This window comes from Camellia sinensis, chromosome 6 (assembly GCF_055761805.1).
Source record: "Camellia sinensis isolate YWXY chromosome 6, ASM5576180v1, whole genome shotgun sequence".
NCBI lineage: Eukaryota > Viridiplantae > Streptophyta > Magnoliopsida > Ericales > Theaceae > Camellia > Camellia sinensis.
The window spans coordinates 74736498-74755267 of NC_138966.1; the positions used below are offsets into that span (position 1 = coordinate 74736498).

At 36.1% G+C, this 18770-nt stretch overlaps 1 long non-coding RNA gene across 2 annotated transcripts in view; it reads right to left on the minus strand.

The window, feature by feature from the left end:
* Nucleotides 1–7258: 7258 nt before the first annotated feature.
* The window catches only part of LOC145792703 (uncharacterized), a 32348-nt gene continuing 20836 nt past the window's right edge, over nucleotides 7259–18770 (minus strand). The window contains exons 4-5 of one of the 2 annotated variants that reach the window (XR_014332467.1): nucleotides 7878–8103; nucleotides 7259–7667 (exon numbers count right to left, since the gene is read on the minus strand). This is a non-coding gene — a long non-coding RNA (uncharacterized LOC145792703). The remainder of the gene's footprint in view (nucleotides 7668–7877; nucleotides 8104–18770) is intronic. The other variant, XR_014332466.1, reaches the window with a different exon arrangement.

Genomic DNA, 18770 nt, shown 5'->3' on the forward strand with positions numbered 1-18770 from the left:
AAAAAATTATATGAGTCAATATGTTTTATCGATAAAATTTTCATTACATAATTGGTTTAGAACACTAAGTAAAAAATATGTTAGGATAAATTATTAATAAGTCCTAATAGTTAGATTTAATTTCCATCAAGTCCTATAAAAAATAAGTAGTAGTAAAATTGTTGCTAAAAATAATTTTTTTGTGACGATTTTTTGTACATGTCTCTAAAAATTAACAATTAGTGACTTTTTTTGTCACAGTTTTTATAAATTGTTACTAAAACTTACAATTAGTAATGTTTTTCTATGACAAATTTTTCAAATTGTCGCTGAAAGTTGAAAATTAGTGACACTGTGTTAAACTGTAGCTAAAATTTATAATTGACATTTTTTGTGACAATTTTTAAATGGTCCTTGAAAATGAACAATTAGTGACGCTTTTTTAATAGTGTTTGATAAAAAAAAGTCATTAATTATGATAGGACCTATTGAACAATAAATCTACTTATTATATATAACCTACACATAGTCCCCAATAGCTACCCTTAAAATGATAGGATATGTTAGACTGGTTAGGGAAGTCTTGTAATAAAATAAATCCTTAATTTTTAATTTTATCAATTTAAACTTTAATATTTTGATTTATTTTTAATCTAAACTATTCTTATTATCATTAAGTAAAATTGACAAAAAAAACCAAAATATATTTTAGTCATTAAACACATTATAGGTATATGAAAAATGTCTAAAATATTCGTTTTCGATTAGTTTAGTTATTAAAAAATATATTTTTAATAATGATACTTAACAAAAACAAACAAATAGTTTAACTTAAATACAGATCAAAATATTAGATTTTAAAGTGACAAAAATAAAAATTAAAGATTCAACTTGTTACAAGATTCAAATCTTGAGTTGTTTTGTTAAATTCTATTGAGGGCGACCACATCACAATTGAAGAGACTGAATTATTAAGGAAAAATTGTATTTCAATGGAGTAGTGGGAAAAAAAAAGAAAAATGTCTCGTAACTCAAATTTTGTGACTCAAAAGTGGCTCAAATGGCCAAAACGACGTCGTTTTGGCCATTTTTATGTTGTTCTGTACTCAAAACGACGTCGTTTTGGCCATTTGAGCCACTTTTGAGTCACAAAATTTGAACTACGTAGCATTGTTGGAAAAAAAATTACATTTTCATAATGGTGTAATTCTACTATGTTCATAATACAAATACATTAATATATTTACAACTTTTCTTGTGTGTCATAATTACACCCAAAAAAAAAAAAATCCATTTGTAATGTAATTTTTTTTCCACTAGTGCATGTATTTTCAATTTTCCCAATTATTAATTGGCGACAGTTGTCGGATATAGCCCTATGCATGAATTTAATTTTGTTAGATTATAATCATTTTTAAATTATTTATAAAAAAAATTATATTAATTCAATAATTGTAATTACATAATTTTATTATATTCATCCTTAAAGAAATTAATTAATTAATTTTAAAATTATGTTTGTCTATTATTTGAAAACAAGTTTATAAAACCACGTAACTATAATTATCAAATAAATATATTTTTCTAATAAATAATTTATACAAATTAATTGAAATACCAAAATATAATGCGTGATGAATTCACAAATCCAAACTGATAGTCTCATCATTTTAATGGATTGAACGAGTCTTACATTTATGGAAAAATGTTACAAGGTACACAGTTAAAATACATTTTTTAAGATTTGTTTAAAATATAAATTATTTATTGTAATTTGTAAAATTACAAATACTTCGCTGTCAAAAAATTTTACTTAACAAAATTAACTTAAAAAAATGAAATTCATAATTACTCTCATATACAATAATAAAATTACTTAAATTATTAATTAAAACATGTTTTTAATTTCATTAAAAATTGTTAATTGACTTGATGATTTGTTGATAAAAGGGCAATTTGTTATAAAATTAGAAGTCTCAAAGGGTAAAATGTAATTTCTAGAACTACAAAGGGCGATTTGTATTTTAATCAAATCTCAGGAGATGTACTTATAATTTACCAAAAAAGGGGAGAAATAACTTAGAGGTACCTACGTGTAGATCCTAACAAGTAAACTTATTGTTTAATAGGTCCTATGAAAAAAAATTGTCATAAAAAAAGTCACTAATTGTAAGTTTTAGCGACAATTTATAAAAATCATGACAAAAAAAGTCACTAATTGTCAATTTTTAGCGACATATAAAAAATTGTCACAAAAAAATTATTTTTAATGACAATTTTATCAAGACATATTTTCAATAGGGCTTGATAGAAATTAAGTCCAACTATTAGAACCTATTAGCAATTTAACCAAAATTTTATCAATGATGGTTAGAGGCAGAAAAAAAATACTAAAATGTTATAAATATTGTAAATACTAATAATTAAAATTAAAATTAAAATTTTTATTATTAATGTATAAATTTTTTCTTAGACACCACTGTACCATATTTGTTCCTGAAAAAAATTAGATGTATACCACAATCTCAATCAAAAAATTTTCCTCGGTGGGCCCAGTGTTGTTATCATCCAAATATCATGATCTTTGGTTGACTTCCTATATTTTCATTTCAACGGAGAAGGTTGTTTTTAATAGGGAATGACTTGTTTCTATTAATCAAAGATCTCAATTGCTTGACTCAATTCAATTTTTATTATATTATCAAAATCACTATGTCGATCCATCTACAAATACGAAATTCCCACCCCTTATTCTTTTTCAGGTCAATTTAGGTTCCATTTGAGTAGATATTTCAAATGAAATTATTTGAAGTTAAATTTTATAAAAATTTAAAAGAATTGATTATTATTGATAATTACGAAATTGGAGGAAAAGTTAAAAGTAGAGTAAGAAAATAATTATTTTTTATAATTTATTTTTTTCCCATTAAAGTATTTATAATATATAAAATTACAATTAGACAATTATATGTAAGTTCAACAAAAGATATCAACAATGAATAAGAAACCACTAGCGTAACAAATTCCCATAATTGGAAAGAAATCATCAATTTTTGGATTTAGCAAAGATTAGCTCCCAACCTTCTAGCTAGAAGTATACAGACATATAACTGGCAAGCTGAGTAAAAATTCATCATAATAAGTACGAATTATTTCAAATAATTATTTTTGTATTATTATTAAATCCATCATAATCATCCATTATGGTAAAACTCATAAATTCAATCCCAAAATCTATAGCAAGGTTATTATATTTAAATTTGAATTATTCTCCAAAAATTATTAATGTTGAAATTCTTTCATTTCAAGTTCATAAATTAGAATGCAACTGTGTTGTTAACGCCAGTGGAAAGGTACTCTTTCCACCCACATTCAGGTTTGGAAAGTCCTAAAAAATTCAAAAAGTTAAAAAGTTATAAAAAAAAGCAAAAAAATATTACTATTCATAAATAAAAAATATTTAAAAAAAATTTATACATTTTTGTAATATAAAAATTTGAATTACACTGTCAGCCGTACTGCCCCAGCAGGAAGGCAAGTCATACACTTTTTGAGCAAAAAAAAATAAAAAAATTACATATGTAAAGCCACAAAGTTTGATGGTAATGTTGGGTCCTTGGGGGCCCCACTAAGGGTTCCGTTTTGATAATCCGAACCGTACAATATGTAGAACTCGTTGAGTACTATATGCATGTAAAAAATTACGTTAATCGGATATCGTTAACTGTATGATCAAATTAGTTTTGTATAAACAAAACGGATGGTGATAGTTAACTGTTAAAAAAAACTAATCCGATCAACGTGATTTTTTACAAGTATATAATACTCGACGAGTTGTACATATTAAACGGTTCAGATTATTAAAATGGGACTCGTGGTGGCCCCGACGGACCAACCATCACTGTCCAAACACTTTGCCCTGAAGAAGGCAATAATTTACTGTGTAAAACACACTGCCCAGCACGACAGCCGTACAACCTACTCAACTTTCTTCTCCTATACACTTTATTTATACAATTTTTTATTACACATTTTTTCGAAAAAGATAAAAAGTTAACCCAAACATCCATATTTTTTTCCTCAATTTTTTAGTCCAAAAAGACAAAAAGTGCACTTATTTAGGACACTCCAAACAAATAAATAAGTGGTTGTTTGGGGTGTCCTAAATAAGTTTACTTTTTAACTTTTTGGACTAAAAAATTGATGAAAAAAAATGGTTATTCAGATTAACTTTTTGACTTTTTATGAAAAAAATGTGTATTAAAAAATTGTATAAATTAGTGTGTAGGAGAAGATTAGGCGTGTGAGTTGTACACCGTACTGTCTGCGCAGCTGAGTTGATGTTAAGAAATGGTTGGCTACTTTTTGGACATTGCACTGGACGCTGCTATTCGGCCCGTGGGGGCCATCACAGCTCCCATTTTGATAATCTGAACCGTTCAATGTGTAGAACTCGTCGAGTACTATATGCTTGTAATAAATTACGTTGATCAGATATTGATAGCTATCTGATCAGATTAGTTTTTTTCAACCGTTAAAGATAACACTATCCATTTTTTTATACAAAACTGATTTGATCATATAGTTAACGATATCCGATCAATGTATTTTTTACTGACATATAGTACTCGGTGAGTTCTTCACATTGAATTATTCAGATTATTAAAACGGGACCTGTGATGGGCCCCCACGGATCACGGGCCGAACAACAGTGTGTTAAAATTGCACCCCAACTTTGCAATTTTTCTTAAAAAATGCAGCCACAGATATGAACCGGTCAGATTGATGAGTTGTAATTTGGGATGCTTATGTGTAGGCCCTAATAAGTGGATTTATTGTCTAATAGGTCATATGAAAAAAAATGTCATAAAAAAAGTCACTAATTGTAAGTTTTTCCGACAATTTATAAAAATCATGACAAAAAAAAGTCACTAATTGTCAATTTTTAGCGACATATATAAAAAATTGTCAAAAAAATTATTTTTAGTGACAATTTTACCAAGACTTATTTTCAGTAGGACTTGATGGGAATTAAGTCCAATTATTAGGACCTATTGATAGTTTACCCTTGTAATTTTGTGTGTAAAATTAATTTTTTAATATTGTTTTTGTAAATAATGATAATTTTTTAACTTTTTGAGTAACTTTTTAACTTTTTATCTTTTTTAAAACATGTCAAACTAAACCTTATTTTTTTAATAGGCCAAGTATTGTTTTATACTAATTCTAAAAAATTTCGGTGAAGTTTCCCGCTATTTTCTTTCCCAAAAAAAAAAACACTTTTTCCAACCCCAACAATTATTTTCAATGGGCCAAGTCTGTTTTTTTAGTCTCCACTTCTTAGAAACTTGGTGAAGTTTCCCACTATTTTCTTTCTCAGGAAAAAAGCATATCCTTACCAAAAACAGAAACGAATGGATGCATCAACATTGATAACAACAAAGAAAAATACAGAAAAACATAAGAGCCATCGTGGAATATTTTAATGAAAATTTTCAAATCCAGATATTATTTTCTTTTCCTGGAAAAAGAATAATCGAAAGGCAGCAATTGATTGAAAGTGGTTACAAAACTTATATCAAGTTGGGAAGGAAGTCCAGGCGTGCATTTCCCTTCCAAACAAACATTTTCGTCGGAAATTTCTGCTTCTACTTATAAGTGAGTCATAATGCACAGGCGTGCATTTCCCTTCCAAACAAACATTTTCGTAGGAAATTTCTTCTTCTACTTATAAGTGAGTCATAATGCACAGGCGTGCATTTCCCTTCCAAACAAACATTTTCGTAGGAAATTTCTTCTTCTACTTATAAGTGAGTCATAATGCACAGGCGTGCATTTCCCTTCCAAACAAACAATTTCGTAGGAAATTTCTTCTACTTATAAGCAAGTCATAGTGCATATATTCGATCATTGCGAGTCTTAATCATCTTTCGTGAAAACCTAGAGGTATGATATGATCTTCTCATTTTTTTGTTTTGATTTTATTTTATTTTATTTGACAAATCAATTAATACGTTGGAATTGCTTGCGATTGTTTGTGAGTTTGTTGAGTGATTTGATTTTATAGGTTTTTTTTTTTATTATTAAAAAAAAAAATCGATGATTGATTGTGGGTTTGATCAGTGTGTTTTGATCGTTCGATATTCAAAACAACATAATGATTGGATTCTAGTAAAAAATTGATTTAACACAAGACAAATCCCATTTGATGAAGTTCATGATAGAAACAACTGGTGTGGTCTTATAAACTCAGACACTTTTTCAAGATAGTGACAAGTCTATGTCGAACATGTATCCAACAAACCTTTATTAATTAATTTTTTTCTTTTAATGTTTTTAGAAACCTAACATACTAACTTAGACAAACACAAAACATGTAACTTGTAAGTTTGAAGAAAATAACTTTGGAATCTAACAATAAAACAACAATTAATGTAGATTTATATATCTATTAACATTATCTCATCCATTAGATCTTTTAATTTTAAGAGCCCTAAAGCATAAGTCTTACAATTTGTTTATAAATGCACTTTTTAAAATAGATATTATGATTTTAGTTCACACTTCTTTTCTAAAATGTAGGGTGTGGTAAATGATTTCTTAGTATTGTCCTATAATAATATATAAATCTATTGGCAATGCAGAAAATGAGAAATAGGTAATATTTTATTGTATAAATATAAAAATATATACATATTTGTTTTTATGTCCTTTCTATGTCATGTCAATATAAAAAATATAAAAAAATATTGTTGTGTCGACATGTTCGTATCGTGTTTTATTTGTGTCTTGTGTTCAGTGCTTCTTAGGGTGTAGTGGCACATAGGATTGTGCAATATGAAGGCAGCAGTGGTACTCTTTAGTGGCAAAATGAACATGGGGATGTCGTAAATTGTTTTTTATTGTATGGTTCTTCATTTTTCTGCTTTGTGATCTATGTTTTCTTCTAATTTGATATTTCTAAAATTAGCTCAAGATTTTTTATTTTTTATTTTGGTGAAACATGTTTGTTTTGTAATGAAAACCTGGAAAATTGTTTTTAAAATTCTAAAATAATTTTTTCTTCAATTACATAAATGCATTTTTAAATATGTAGATTGTTTGCTAATTAATATATATATATATATATATATATTCTTCTTTTCATCATAGCAGTGAGATGGGCATTTGAGGGGAAAAAATGAAAAAATAGGATGGCATACTTTTTTAAAACCAATTTCCATCCTTATTATGAAACTGTTCCAACTGATTGCAATAAACAGTTAAAGTTATTTTATAAATATGCAGGGACTGAGGTAACATCTGAAGGGTGAATTAAGACATGGAGGAAAAAATGGTGCTTGATTTAGATCTCAATAATCTGCCTTCACTTGTTGACAATGTGCGACCTAGTGATCTCAGTCTTACCTTAGTACTACTTAGGACACCAAACTGTTACAAATACAAATGACAACCGAGCTTGAATTTGTTGATGATAAAGTTGTCATATGCTCCCCAAGAAGCTTTGGTGAGGTATGGAATCTTAAGTATTATCCTAAATAACAATGTTCTTTATAATTTTAAGCTTCAAAATTCCATAACCATAAAAAGAGAGGGAAACATAATTGCCAAGAACCTGAACAGCCTCTTTGAAAATCACTTTCGCCATCAATCACCTCTATCACCCCACGTTTCCTTCTAGCCTTAGCCTAAGATGAGGTGAAAAAGGCAAACCAATAAACTTAAAAACCAGGTAAACTGATAAGAAAAGCAACTAGCATAATAATAAGGGTCACAAAAATTGTACATTCATCATTGCACTCACTTTCATGCGGAATGTACAATCTTTTTAAGACTCTTAACATGTACCCTAACGGCACACATTAACAAAATCTTAATAATAATGTAAGATTCCATACCTCAGCAAAGCTTCTTGGGGAGCATATGACAACTTTATCATCAACAGACTCAAGCTTGGTTGTCATTTGTATTTGTGACAGTCCAGTGTCCCAAGGTAGTGCTCAGGTCAGACTGAGATCACTAGGTCGCACATTCTCAACAGGTGAAGGCAGATTATTGAGATCTAAATCAAGCACCGTTTTTTCCTCCATGCCTCAATTCACCCTTCAGATGTTACCTTAGTCCCTGCATGTTTATAAAATAACTTTAGCTGTTTATTGCAGTCAGTTGGAACAATTTCATAATAAGGATGGAAATTGGTTTTAAAAAAGTATGCCATCCTATTTTTTCAATTTTTTTTCTCAAATGCCCATCTCACTACTGTGATGAAAAGAAAAAATATATATATATTATTTAGCAAACAATCTACATATTTAAAAATGCATTTATGTAATTGAAGAAAAAATTATGTTAGAATTTTAAAAACAATTTTCCAAGTTTTCATTACAAAACAAACATGTTTCACCAAAATAAAAAATAAAAAATCTTGAGCTAATTTTAGAAATATCAAATTAGAAGAAAACATAGATCACAAAGCAAAAAAATGACGAACCATACAACAAAAAACAAATTACGACATCTCCATGTTTATTTTGCCACTAAAGAGTACCACTACTGCCTTTATATTGCACGATCCTCATGTGCCACTACACCCTAAGAAGCACTGAACACAAGACACAAATATGGCACGATACGGCCATGTCGATACAACAATATTTTTTAAAATTTCTTATATTGACATGACACAGAAAGGACACAAAAACAAATATGTATATATTTTTATATTTATACAATAATTAACCTATTTCTCATTTTCTGCATTGCCAATAGATTTATATATTATTATATGACAATACTAAGAAATCATTTACCACACCCTACGTCTTAGAAAAGAAGTGTGAACTAAAATCATAATATCTATTTTAAAAACTGTATTTATAAACAAATCGTAAGACTTGGGCTTTAGGGCTCTTAAAATTAAAAGATCTAATGGATGAGATAATGTTAATGGATATAAATCTACATTAATTGTTGTTTTATTGTTAGATTCCAAAGTTATTTTCTTCAAACTTACAAGTTATATGTTTTGTGTTTGTCTAAGTCAGTATGTTAGGTTTAAAAAAAAATAAAAAATAAATAAATAAAATTAATAAAGACTTATTGAATGCACGTTCGACACAGACTTGTCGCCTTCTTGAAAAAGTGTTCGAGTTTCTAAGACCACACCAGTTGTTTCTATCATGAACTTCATCAAATAGGATTTGTCTTGTGTTAAATCAATTTTTTACTAGAATCCAATCATTATGTTGTTTTGAATATTTTTAGAAGGTTTTAAAAAAGAAGTATTAGTGAAAGCAAAGAACTCTAATGCATCCAACTAAGCCCTGATTGGGTTTGCATTATCCTACACCTGAGCTGAATAAAATTCATAAGATCCTACAACTCTTTAGCTCAAGGAGTTGAGTTCTCAAATTTTGTGAACCAAAAGAGAGAAAGAGAGAATATAATATATAAAAAAAAAATTAGGTTCTGGGTTTAAAGAAAACAGTGAACATTATTCATTTTTAAAATTTCAAATTAAATTCCAAAATAAATAAATAAATAAATAAAAGTAATCTCGAAGTTTTGCAGAAAAATTTATAGAAGCGCTGTTTAAAATAAAAACAAAAACAAAAATTTGTGATGTCTGTAGAATCATTATTTCATTTTCATTTTCGTCTTCTCTACAGAGTGAAAAAGAGTTTTAAAAAATAAAGATTCAATTACACACTTGATTAACACTATACCATTATATCACAAAATTTCTCTGTAATTTACCCACCCACTTGATTAACACTATCACAAAATTTACCCACTTGATTAACACTATTCTCACTTTCCCACTTAATTTACCCACTTGATTAACACTATTCTCACTTTCCACCAATTTCTCTGTAACACTATATCACAAAATTAAATTAAATCTCTCTCAAGCACAAACACACAAACAGAGTTGAAAAACCACAAACACATGAGAGAGAGACCGAGAGAGAGAGAGAGAGAGAGAGAGAGAGAGAGATTATAAAGAATCAGACCCCAATTCACTAGCAGATGTATAAAGATTATAAAGATTATAAAGAATCGGAGTGGGTTTGGTCTTCTCTTCTGTGGTGTCTATGAATCAGACCCCAATTCACTAGCAGATGTATAAAGAAAATCACTTACTCAAATAATATTACATATATCTAGCTGTGACTTGTTAAACTATAATCATACGTTGTGCGTACCAAATTCCGCACTGATGAAAGTGGATCAGGGCTCTGTACTCAGTTGGACTATCCAGGGACCGGGATTCCTGCCACAAGAAGCACCGTTAGAGCTGTCCGGCCGGGGTTAGCTGGATAACCCCTCTGGCATGGGAATCAGTGATCAGAGAAGGAATGTATGTTAAGTGTGATTAGAACAGTTCTCCTTAGTTCAGTTCAATTCAGTTACCTTCAATGTGAAGTTTATGAAATATATATAGTATTCCTTACTTGCTTCTCAAGGTGGTTTCATGGAATGTGGATGCTGCCAGGTGCCCTTTCAGCATTGCTCCAGGTGGGAGACCACCTGGTAGTTGTCATTGATTGCATATACTCATTATAGGCATGCTGATAACAAATCACATTCCTTTGGTTCAACAACTTCCGTGATTCTAGGTGTGGGGAACCAGCTGAGGTGGCAACCTGCACATGCTTGCACTCACAGCTCCCACGTTTCCTTGTGAGGTTTCTCCAGCTCAGTACTCATGTACTTCAGTTCGGTACTGATGTGCCTCGGCTCGGTCTGATTCAGGATCATTCATGGAGATGGGCTAGCCCATTATCTGTTCGGCCCATAGATTCCGTTTCGCAGCTCGGCCCAGACCAACATTACGGCTAGGCTAGCCTTTCCACTGCGGGTTGGGCCCAAGTGCTTGAGGACTTGGGTGGACTGTTGATCATGAAGCTGGGCTCAACTGGTTTGTCCATATACTCATCTGACCCACTTGGATTCGGACTTTGTCGGATTGGGCCGGCCCAAGGCTTGGACCTGACCCATTTCACATTTAGCCCCTTCATTTGCCCCCTAGCTCGCGCTAAGGTTCCCCTTGGGGGGAGCTATTGTTCGGCTTTCCAAGCGTCGCATTGTTTTGGTTCTCCCCCAGTTCGGCCTTGGTGGCGATTCAATCCTGACACACAATTCCTGCATGCGTCCTTTCATGTAACACGTGGCGACGTGTGATAGGTGTGCAGAGATAATGCGTCGACTCCATACCGAAGGTCGTGATTCATGTACCTGCATGCCGACTGGTGTAATAAATGCTCAGGCTATCAATTTGAATCCCTTGATTTACTTTTCTCATTCCTCTAGTGAGTTGCAAAGAGAGAGAAAGAGCTTCTTCCCATTCCTCTGGACCGATCTCGTTGGTGCTCCACTTGGGCTTCTTCGCCGCTGATCCTGCTTCGCTACCACTATTCTGATCTCTGTAAGTCGTCTCATGACTCTTCTTCTCTTTCCCTTTTCTGTTTCAATCATCTTGTTTGGCGCACTTGCTATCTGTGTCCCATACTTTGTTATCTGAATCCTACTTCTGTCCCATTAGGTTGGTCGAATGGGTAAGTTTCGTTCCTTGGTTGATACCCCGGAGGCCATGGCTAGGTTCCGTCTGGATTACAATATTCCCCATGACGTTACCCTTTCACTGGCGAAAGTAGACGCCAAACGTATGGGTACGAGGAACACTGTTGCCTTTCCCATCGCGACAATAGTCGAGGGAGGGGTTCGATTTCCTCTTGACCCGTTAGTGCGCCGTTTTCTGCATCAAGTCCAGTTAACCCCAATGCAAGTATCTGTGAACCTTTTCCATGTTGTTTGCGGCGTATCTGCCCTCAATAGACGACTGGGCCTGAACCTTGACATATGGGATATCTTGGGATGTTACACCCTTTCTCATAACAAAGACCATAGTACATATTACCTGCGTGTTCACTCGGCTGATTGTCACTTAGTTACTGGACTACCTGATTCGGATAAACACAATGACGATTTCCTACAAGTTGGTGGAAATTGGGAGTTTCCCGCCGGAATCGAGTTTCAGTCTGAACGGATGCCACAGAAAGACGGCTACCCAGGTTCGGGCCTCTCCTTTTAATGCCTATGGTGTTTCTTACTCTATTTTGAATATTGCTCTGATGGGTTGCTTTCTTTTTGCATAGTCCTCCCGTTTCCAACGAAGGCCGAACCGAGAGAATGCTGAAGCCATCAAAGCTGCCTTGAGGTATAAAAAGAGATCTGTATCTGAGTTATTGGACTACCAATCAACTAACCGTTCCGTTATTCCAAAGAAGGCAAGGCTCGATGCTGCCCTTCTGGACTCTAATACCGAGACTGACACGTCTCTCACCCCTCTGGTCTCGAGCCGCCGCAGGAGTCAAGATGCATTTTCTGAGAGAGCGCCCTCCCCTGCCCCCAGTTTCGCAGGGAGCGGGTCTGTGGCGAAGAGAAGGGTGTTGGTGGATTTAGAGGCCGATTTCTTCGGAGCCTCCGGTGCTTTGCAAACCCTCTGGAGAAGACCGAGGTAAAGAGCCTCATGGAGGTAAGATGGAAGTTGGAGCTTCTGGGACCCCTGTGACTGCTGTCGAGCCCTCAACTCCAGTCGCTGCACGAGCAAAAAAGAGAAGAAGGGAGGTTGGCAAAGCAGTGGTGGGGGAAGCTTCTCAAGATCCTACTGAGGATGATGCTTTTGAGAAATGGGAGCCGCCAATATCGCTTGAGGGCAGGCCCATTTCCACCTCTGATTCAGTTGTCGCTTCGTAAGATTTTGCCTTTGATTTGACCAAGTTTTTGTTGTTGCCGGTTGATATGGCCGACCATAATGGGCCTCGTGACATTCCTATCTTGAAGGGGACCCTTCAAATGATGACTGTTGTAAGTGTTTTCTTCGCTTTACTTAACTTCGTTGTTGCGTTGATGTCTTCCTTTTTTCTAAGTTCTTTGTCGTCCTTTGCAGTGTATCCAGAGAATACACCTGTCCATTACCCGTGCTGAAGAGCTAGAAAGGGCCGTGCTGGAGGCTGCAATGAACGTAGAGAGGCTGACGGTAAACTTGGAGTCAGAGAATGAAGGACGCCGAACCGCTGAGAGGGAAGCCTTTCGTTTGAACAAGATTATCGCTTCTGCTGAACAATCGAAGGAGGCTGTCATTGGGACACAGGCTCAACTCGAGGGGAACGTGGCCGAACTGGAGGACGTTATTGCCATGATGGCTGCCGAGCGTACTGCGCTAGAGGCCAAGCACTGGCAACAAGGCTGGGATGAAGCTGGGGCGGCGTACAAGGAGGAGGTTCTAGTGCTGCGAGACAAGCTCCTTGTAAAGGGTTGGATGAGTGCCTTAGCCGCTGCAATGGTTCCTGAAGGCTCTTCCCTGTATCATGATATCCCTGTTCCTTCGAGATCCTTGGGTTTGAAGACTATTTCTACCCCTGCTGTTCTGCCAGACGATGTTTCCCCAGAAGATGATTCTGCAAGCAAGACCCAGAGCATGAATGTTGCCGCTGAAACGGTGGACATTGAAGGGGTTAAAACCCTAGAGACCGAAGCCACGGGAGATGTGGTTAAGGTGGCTCCTACTTCTCAAGAAGTTAGAGCTTCCTCTACTTTTCCTCCCGCAGATGGTCTGGACAAAATTGCTGATGCTGCTCCTGAGTTGCCCGCTGTTGATGAAAATTGATGTTGAAAGAATTTGAACTTTTTGCTTTTCTGTTTTGGTGTATTGTGGCTCGGTTTCCATGACGGGCTTTCTTTCTTCACTTTATCAAGACAATTTTTCCTTTTTTTTTTTTTTTTTTTTTGCTACTGGTTGTGAGGCCTTATGTGCCCTTTGCTAGATGATATAATTTTCTCTTTGAACTTGCAATTTGATGCTGTTTGGCTTTTATGTCTGAATGTATTCTATACTGCTTGCCCCCGGCCGAGCTCTGTTGGGACCTTTGGGCCGAATAGGTGCTCAATCTGATTCTATATTGTCTTTAAATAGATGCTTTGTCTGATTTATGTACTGCTTGCCCCCGGCCGAGCACTGTTGGGGCTTTGGGGCCGGACTGATGCTCAGTGTGACACTGCACTATTTGCCCCCGGCCGAGCACTATTGGGACCTCGGGGCCGAACTAGTGATCGGCGTGGCTAACGGATATGTGGTATGGCTGTGCTTTGACTTCGTAAGTGGTTCTTACTTAGGTCCAGGTTGGTTTCGAAAGAAAACAATTGTTTGCCCCCACCTGGAACTAAGTAAGATCGATACTGAAGAGTTGCCCCTTGTATAGAACTGCTTGAGTCTGTTTCAACTTTGATAGTACAAGTGCATTTGAATGAGAGAAATGCAAAGAGGGATGTCTTACTCAGGTCCAGCTAGGTTTTTAAAAAAACAATTGTTTGCCCCCAGCTTGAGCTGAGTAAGGCTGATGCTAGAAGTTTGCTCTTGACGTAGCTCAGTTGAGTTTGTTGCAACTCTGCTGGTTTGAATTAATACTAAAGTGTTAATGTGCTGATACTTAAAAAGTTCTGTAGGTGCAAAGATGTGTGCTTAAGATATGTCAGTGTAGTTTCCACCAAGCAATTCCACTTGGCTAAATAGAGATATTTTACTTAAGATACATTAGTGCGGTTTCCACCAAGCAATTCCACTTGGCTAAATAGAGATGTTTACTTAAGATACATTAGTGCGGTTTCCACCAAGCAATTCCACTTGGCTAAATTCCAATTTAGTTGCCAAACATTTTTCCACCAAGCTATACCACTTAGCATGTTTGAGTGCTAACCAAATTTAAATTCCGTTCAATCGTTCTGAAACTGAGCCATTTGGGTTAAAACCAAAGTTAATTCCGCTTGACAAACGTCAAAGCTAATTGCGTTGGGTAAAGACCAAAGCTAATTCCGTTTGATACACATCAAAGCTGATTCCGTTTGGTAAAGACCAAAGCTAATTCCGTTTGGTAAGCACCAAAGCTGATTCCATTTGGTGGGAGCCAAAGCTTATTCCATTTGATAAACATCAAAGCTAATTACAAGAATTGGATAAATCTGAGAGGAGTGGGAAAACATTTGCATTGGTCAACAAATAAGTGCCTTTACATCCTGATAGAGAAGTTAGGGGATGATTCTATTGATAGTATTTCTTGAGGTTTGCTACATTCCAGGGCTGAGGTATTACTTTGCCATTCAGATCCTCTAGGTAGTAAGCTCCATTTCCAACAACGGCTGTGATTTTATAGGGACTTTCCCAGTTCGACCCAAGTTTACCCTCACCAAGCACCCGTTTGTGATCCATGACTTTCCTCAAAACCAATTCTCCTGGTATAAATTGCCTTGGAAAAATTTTTTGGTTGAAACTTCTGATGAGCTGCTGCTGATATGCTTCAAGTCTGATCAGCGCTGCCTCTCTTCGGCCCTCTGCCATATCCAGTGCTTGCGCGATAGCTTCCACATTACTGGAGCTTTCAAATAATTCAGACCGAAGGGTTGGGAGACCTACTTCAAGCGGGATGATGGCCTCCATTCCATACGTTAAAGAGTAAGGTGTTTCTCCTATGGGGCGTCGTACTGTAGTTCGATAGGCCCATACTACGTGAGGGAACTCTTCAACCCATTTGCCTTTGGCATGTTCAAGCCGCTTTTTCACTCCGTTGATGGTTTTGTTCGACGCTTCTGCCTGACCATTGCTTTGCGGGTACCCTGGAGAAGAGTTCCTATACTCAATTCTGAGGTCGGCACAAAAGTTTTAGAAATCTTACCATCGAACTGTGTTCCGTTGTCCGCAATCAGTACCCGCGGAATGCTAAAATGCACTACCACATTTCTCAAAACAAACCACTTTGTGTTGGCCTTTTTGATGCTTGCCAGTGCCTCAACTTCAACCCACTTGGTGAAATAGTCGGTTGCAGCAATGAAAAATCGCCTATTCCTAGCGCCTCGCGCCAATGGTCCAACAATATCTAGGCCCCATTGCGTAAAGGGCCATAGGCTGGTGAGTGGAGTGAGAGTTATGGCTGGCTGATGAATTAGTGGAGCAAACCTCTGACATTTGTCGCACCTCTGTACGTACTGTTGTGCATCTTGTTGCATCCGTGGCCACCAGTACCCGTGAGTGAGGGCTCGGTGCGCCAGTGACCTTCCGCCAACATGGCATCCACAAATCCCATCGTGAATTCGTAGAGAACATTCTCGACGAGATTTGGATGCACACATAGGAGGTAGGGGCCAAGGTAGGAACGTCTGTATAGCTTCCCAGACGGTGAGATCCAGAATCGAGCTGATTTATGCCTGATCTTGTTGGCTTCCCTTCTGTCTTCGGGGAGTTTACCAGATTTCAGAAAGACCAATATTGGATCCATCCAGCTCGCCTCTAAGTTGTTGCAGAGGGCTGGAGATGCAATACTTGGTTCTGGTACAAACTCAACCCAAACTCTCCTGGCATCCTTTGTATCCACTGATGAGCCGAGGCATGCTAGAGCATCTGCGTGGCTATTTTTGTCCCGACTGATTCGCTCCACTCGTATGGATTGAAATTTTCTAAGTAGGTCTCTTGTAACAACCCTCACTTCAACTTAGTCATACTTGTATGCATTTATGTATTGTCTTGTTATGTGCATTTGCAAATCCTGTCCTGTTTTGCTTGAGTGTTGCTTGCATGCTTTGTTCTTGCCTGGTGTGTTGCCGAGGTCATCTTAAGCCCAGACACCTTGGAACCTTTCCACACTTAGAACTATCTTGGAACCACTTCGGTTGACCTCCATCTTCACCCTGGCATATTAGCCGAGATGTCACCATCTAGGCCGAGGTGCCCGTCGCCTAGGCCAAGATGTTACTATCTAGGCGTTCTAGATCCTTGATCCTTACACTCAGTAATTTTGTTCCTGGAATGGTGTGACCTAGACCGAGGTGTGGCACATCTAGGCCAAGGTGTGGCACAGCTTAGTCAAGTGTTGTCCTTCCAAGCCGATGTCGTTGTCACCCTACTTGCCGAAGCTTTGCCCTTAGCCGAGATCATGACTTGCCGAAGCGCTCTTGTCGTCTAGCTTGTTGAACACACCTTGTCATGGTCTTGTCTTGTCAGTCAGTCACTTTTTTTAATAGAGCCAATCAGCCGATGCCACGTGTCCCAACAGAGGGTTAAGTCAGTGACTGTCGAGAGAAACATATCATTTTGTATCAAATCTTGTCTTATAGAGAGAGAGACTCTAGGGAGAAGAAGGTGAAGCCTTTGAGTAAGAGAGTGAACTTCCAAGCTTGATCATTGAAGTTTGAACCGTTAGATTCGAGTTCTGAGGTTAGAATCTTAATCACCTCTTGTTGTTCTTATTGATCATCTAGTTGCATTGCACGATCAAACATGTTCTGCACGTCAGGCATTGATTTAAAGTTGATTTTAGAGAGAGAAAATGATTTTCATGTGTTCTTGAAGAAAAACCTTGTTTGATCCGAAAGTTTGCATTAAGGCTCATATTTTGTGTTTGTTTTCATAAGATCCTTGAATATGGGTACCCAGGTCCATGTTTTCGAATTCATAGCATGAAATCTCAGATTTTGTAATAGCAAGTTGTAATCTTTGCATTCATCTTCCTCATGTTCATGTTCTTCATGTTCGTCATGTTCTTCAAAAGAGGGAAACCCAAATTTTCCCGACTTCATTTCCTTGAGTGTGGCCATCGAGGCCACACCTCGGCAAAGAGGTGTGGGACCTCGGCCTAGACCTAGTAGTTGTTCAGCATGTTTTCCAGAGATAAGAAACTGTGTTTTGATTTGATTTGACTTAGTCTTTGAAGAATGCTGAGGTCATTTACATGCATGCAAGACTTGTTTTGAGAAGTGCATTCAATAGACTTTGCCATGTGTTTATAGGATTGGGACTTGCCTTGACCCCGACGTTTGAAGAACTATGTGAATGGTATTTTTAATAAAGCTATGTTATCAATGTTTTGATGAACTTTGCTTTGCTTTGTTTTGAAAAGTATTTGTTAAGCATGAATGATTGTCTCTATTTTGTATACCAAGTATTATCTTATTTTGATGATATCTTGCTTTGAAAGTCCTTAGTGCCAGGGGACTATAATGCAACTGCACATCTTGTTTTGGAAATCCTTAGTGCAAGGGGACTATAATGCAACTGCACATTTTGTTTTGAAAGTCCCTTGTGCTGGAGGACTTTAAACTTTCGCAGTACTCTCGTGTTAGGGGGCTACGGGCCTTTGTAACATACGTCCTTTGTGCTAGAGGACTCTAAACTTTTGCAGCACCATTGTTTGAGATATCTCCATTGCTTTGTCTTGTTTTGCCACTGACGATTTACCACGTGGGTTTGCTTGTCCGGAATGTCACCATTTGTGATATGTTGATGCTAGTAAGCATCCCTTGAAGCTTTAAAGATTTGCTAGTTGGACGAGGTCCATCCCTTATTATATAAAGTTTTGATATGTATCGTTTTGAAAGGATTTCGGCCATTATTCATGCAGACCCCTTTATTATTTATATCATTCACTAAGTATCCAAGCTCAACCTCTTAATATATATACGTAGGTGATGAGCAAAAAGGCGGTGACGCTTAGAAGTGATATGCGAGCTTGTTTGGGATTTTTGCCTATGTCGACTTAACTTGTATTTACGTCGGCTTGACTTGTATTCATGTCGACAGTCTTGAAAATTATGCTTCTCAACTTGTAATACTTGTATTTTGCATACGTCGGCTTGAGAAGCCTTTTGGTCAAGATGTAATTTGTACTTTACCTCATTTGTAACTAAGTTGTAATCCATGTAAAGATGTTTGCCATTTCATTTGACTTACGCACAGCTCTTAT